This window comes from Tupaia chinensis, unplaced genomic scaffold (genome assembly GCF_000334495.1).
Source record: "Tupaia chinensis unplaced genomic scaffold, TupChi_1.0 Scaffold000010_1, whole genome shotgun sequence".
NCBI classification, from domain to species: Eukaryota; Metazoa; Chordata; class Mammalia; order Scandentia; family Tupaiidae; genus Tupaia; species Tupaia belangeri.
Genome location: NW_006159440.1, coordinates 1243 through 6021, shown reverse-complemented (window position 1 = coordinate 6021; position 4779 = coordinate 1243). Strand labels below are relative to the sequence as shown.

General features: G+C 43.3%; 1 non-coding gene across 1 annotated transcript; it reads left to right on the top strand.

Annotated features, from left to right (window-relative positions):
• Positions 1 to 3792: 3792 nt before the first annotated feature.
• Positions 3793 to 3864, top strand: TRNAC-GCA (transfer RNA cysteine (anticodon GCA)). The gene has a single exon. It is a non-coding gene; the product is annotated as a tRNA-Cys (tRNA).
• Positions 3865 to 4779: the final 915 nt, after the last annotated feature.

Genomic DNA, 4779 nt, shown 5'->3' with positions numbered 1-4779 from the left:
ATGCCCTATAGCAAAAACCTCTCCAAAAAAAAAAAAAATAGCAGGACTGTCCTCATAGTGTAACAGTTAAGTGCTGTGCACAGCGAGCTGGATTCCACATGGCCAACTACTGCTCCAATCCCAGCCTTGGCAGCTTGAAAAATATGCCAAGCACATGTGCATGCATGGCCCAAAAAATGGCAGAGAAAGGATTGTGGCATGTCCTTCCCCATGGGGGTGTGCTTTATCTTTCTCTCTCTCTCTCTCATCAGTGTACACATCCTTTGGCAATAGAACAAAAATAACAAAAGACCTCCAGATACAGATCACCAGAAAGATAGAGAGAAAGAAAGGCAGAAATCCCCCCGCCTGGGGGGTGGTCACGCCACAATCCCTTCTCCTCCATTCTTCTCTCGATTTTGGCAATGCAGGCACATGCACTCAACATGAGGTTTAAGCTGCCAGGTGCGACTTGAACCGCAGTTGACTATGTGTGACTATATATATATATATATATACACGTATATATATTTTAATCTGGTAAATATATTTAAGGCTATAAAAAGAAGACTTATTTTAATTTTTTAAGGGGTTGGTCTAACAGGGACTCATTGAATACTGACAGAAATTGACTATATACTGAACTACGAGTTCATCTGTGTTAGAGTAAATAGCCTGGGTCGTGGGGCTGGCCGGTGATGTGGTGGTTAAGGTCGTTGGATTCCCACAGGGACGACCAGAGAACAAATCCCGGACCTGGTAGCTTGCTTTCTCACCTTCCCTTTCTCTGTCTCTCTCTCTTGTCACAATAAAAATTAATTAATTAATTTAATTTAATAAAAAAAATTTTGAGAGAGATTTTTGCTGTACGGTATGTGCACTCACCAGAAAGATAGAGAGAAAGAAAGGCAGAAATCCCCCCGCCTGGGGGGTGGTCACGCCACAATCCCTTCTCCTCCATTCTTCTCTCGATTTTGGCAATGCAGGCACATGCACTCAACATGAGGTTTAAGCTGCCAGGTGCGACTTGAACCGCAGTTGACTATGTGACTATGTGTGACTATATATATATATATATACACGTATATATATTTTAATCTGGTAAATATATTTAAGACTATAAAAAGAAGACTTATTTTAATTTTTTAAGGGGTTGGTCTAACAGGGACTCATTGAATACTGACAGAAATTGACTATATACTGAACTATAAAGCAACTCTAAACAATTTCAAGCATTGAAATAATAAATAGTATGCTCCTGACCAGAATAAAATTAAATTAGAACCGATAACATTAAATAAGTGTTAACAGAAGCCCAACAAATATTAGAAAATATGCTATGTTCAGAAACCAAAAACTACACTTTTAAGTAACTCACAGACAAAGAAGAATTTGTGGTGGGAATTAGAAAATATTGTAAACTACGTGCGGATGAAAATACTAGATAGCGAAGCTTCCCTATTGCAGTACTTAGATGCAACTTAGCTAAACGAGCCTTCAGTATCATAAAAAGGAAGAGTGGGACGGAGCCGTGGCCTAGCGTAGTCCCAGCCCTGGTGGCTTGAACACCGTGCCAGGTGCGTGAGGAGACGCCCAGCAGGATGGAGAGATGGAGAGGCTGCTGTGTGACCGCCCACTGGGAAATGTAATCCGGTGCCCTAACCACCATGACACCCACTGGCCCCTATAAAAATCATTTAAAAATTAAAATATTTGAGCTGATTTAAGAGATAATATGTCAATTTCCTAAGCAATTGATAGCGAAGATCCTCCTGTCCATTGGCAAGAACATTTCTTTCCCCAAAAGCTCTCGTTGTCACGGGGCCCTTCCAAAGGCCCTGGGAATCCGACGTTGTGGCTCAGAAATGGAGTGCCCCCTCTGGAGCATTTGCTCGGATGTGCCCAACTGCGCCCGTCCAAGAACATGCATCCTTGAAGTAAAGAGATTTGGGGGGATTTCAGGTATCCTGAGGCATTTTTTGTCACTTCTCCCAAATAATCTTACTTTGTGCTTATACTAGTGGCATTGGAACCCATCCTCTGGCTTCATTTTACTAAGACTGGCACAGAAGATAATAAAAATCATAAATAATCCTGTAACTATCAAAGAAATTGAAATCCTAATGAACATTTTGTCATTAAAAAAATAGCAGGACTGGGACCAGCAGTTAGTGTAATGGCTATGTCGCTGGACTCCCACCTAGTCGACCGCGGATCGAGTCCCGGACCTGGCTTAAACTCACGCTGGGCGCATGTGCGTGCGTGCCCAAGATCCCGAGAGGAGAATGGAGGAGAAGGGATTGCGGTGTGGCCATGCCCCCGGGGGGTGATTTCTCTCTTTCTGTCTCTCTGTCTCTCTCTGTTTGGAGAGCTCATATGCCCTATAGCAAAAACCTCTCCAAAAAAAAAAAAAATAGCAGGACTGTCCTCATAGTGTAACAGTTAAGTGCTGTGCACAGCGAGCTGGATTCCACATGGCCAACTACTGCTCCAATCCCAGCCTTGGCAGCTTGAAAAATATGCCAAGCACATGTGCATGCATGGCCCAAAAAATGGCAGAGAAAGGATTGTGGCATGTCCTTCCCCATGGGGGTGTGCTTTATCTTTCTCTCTCTCTCTCTCATCAGTGTACACATCCTTTGGCAATAGAACAAAAATAACAAAAGACCTCCAGATACAGATCATTTCAGCACTTGTTACATGAAATATTTCAGGAAAAAAAAGTAATATGATGTGTAATAATTAAACTAATTAGCAAAGTCGTTATCTCAATGATTTGTTATCATTTTCTGTTCTCTTCACAATCCTCTTTTTAAAGCTATTTTGTTCTATTGATTGTTTTACATTGCTGCGCAGAAGCTTTTCCCTTTATTGTTATTGCATTTGGCTATTTTTTTCTTTGAAAAACGTTGAAGTTTTTTTCCAAAACTCTTTGCCTAGACCAATGTTGTGAAGTGTTTTCCTTATTTTTTCTTACAGTACGTTAATAGTTCCAGGTTTCACACTTAGTATTTGATTCATGTGGAGTTGATTTTTGTACACAATGAGAGACATGAGGCTAGTTTCCTTCTTTTGCATATGGATGTCCCAGTATGGGTTATTAAAGAGACTCTTTTCTCCCCAGTGAATGCTCTTGGCACCTTTGCTGACAATAGCCTGGCTAGCCCAGCCTGTAACCTGGTGAGTAAGGCAGCTGGACCCCACATGGCCAACAGCACAGTTTGTGTCCGCAATCCCCAAGGAAGGAGAGATGGAGAAGGAGGGATTCGGTGTGACCATGCCCTATGGGAGGCCCTTTCTCACTCTGTCATACTCCATGAGTGCAGAAGGGCAAAACGTCAAAAGAAAGAAAGAAAAGCAGCTGACTGTATATATGAGGATTAATTTCCAGGTTCTCATTCTGTTCCTTTAGTCTATGGTTTATTTCTTGTTTGTTTTTCTTTGCCAGAACCATGCTGTTTTGGTTGCTATAGTTTTATAACATATTTCAAAGTCAGGAACTAATCATAATCCTCTAGCTTCATTTTTTCTGCTCAGAATTGCTTTGGGATTTCTGAAGGCCATTCTAATAGGGGATGCCAGTGCTTCCCCAGGCTACTGCCCACGTACAGGACCTGAAGGCAGGAAGCCCTAGGCTCCCGGGCTTTTGATGGGAAGTCTGTCTCCTGTTATGTGACTGGTTGATGAGTTTGAACTGAAGTAGGCCTGACAGCTCCCAAGAGGTTGTATTTTGAAGTGGCAACTTGTAGGTTACAGGTGGCCTTAGTGTGAATGTACAAGTGAAAGGCATTAATTAAACTCACACTGGTAGGAGGGGGTATAGCTCAGGGGTAGAGCATTTGACTGCAGATCAAGAGGTCCCCGGTTCAAATCCAGGTGCCCCCTACCCCATATTTTTCCTCTATTCACAGAAGATGTTCTATTCTTAACAGAAGCTGATGGTCCTACTTCAGTCTCCATTCAATCCATTACAATTATGACCTTCCTTTGAACTAGAATCTACAAGTCAAGACTTGCACAACTACAATGTAGGCGGATGACTCCTCCCTCTCTTCCTACACCAATATTTGAGTACCCTTTCATAGTCTTGGTCCAATGCATGTATCTAATTGCTTCAACTCTGTTGGATTCTCAGAGAGATGGTAGGGAGTGTGATGCAGAATTCTCCTGGGGATTTCCCAAGTAGACTGGACAGCTGGAGATACAGCAGACTTCTTAGGGCAGGTGGTAAGTGGTAACCCTAGAACATCACCCACCTACCTTTTTCTCACCAAAGCAGTTAGTCCACTAGAGTGGTGACTAGACCTGGGGAGTCAAATAAAAACAGCCAGGTTCTACGTGGGGGGTGGTGGTTCCTTCCAGGGAACTGGTTTGTCCCATGCCAGCACTCACTCATGCTCCCTTCAATCTGAGAGGCCAGAAGTCTGGCTTAGCTCCTTTGACCAGGAAGACAGGGATCCTGCATTGTAGTCCCCATAAACCTCCATACTAGGTTTTCACTGGTAAAGGGAAGGCGCAGGGCTGGAGCCCAGGGAGGGGTATGTGGAGTGTTTTGAAGACAGCTGCCCAGCTCTTGGGCCGAACTCAAAGGACAATGGAAAGGAGGTTGTGCAGGCAGCTTCCCTCCCTTTCTTCTTGAGAAGGCCCCACCCAGGGCAGGCCTGGAAAGCTGCAGATCAGAAGAAAGGTGTCTTGGTATGAGTTATGTCTGGCAGGTTTTAAAATTGGTCTTCATGGGGAGCTATAATTTAATTTTATAGAGCTAAATGATACCATGCAGGTGAAAGGTACTAACTAGGG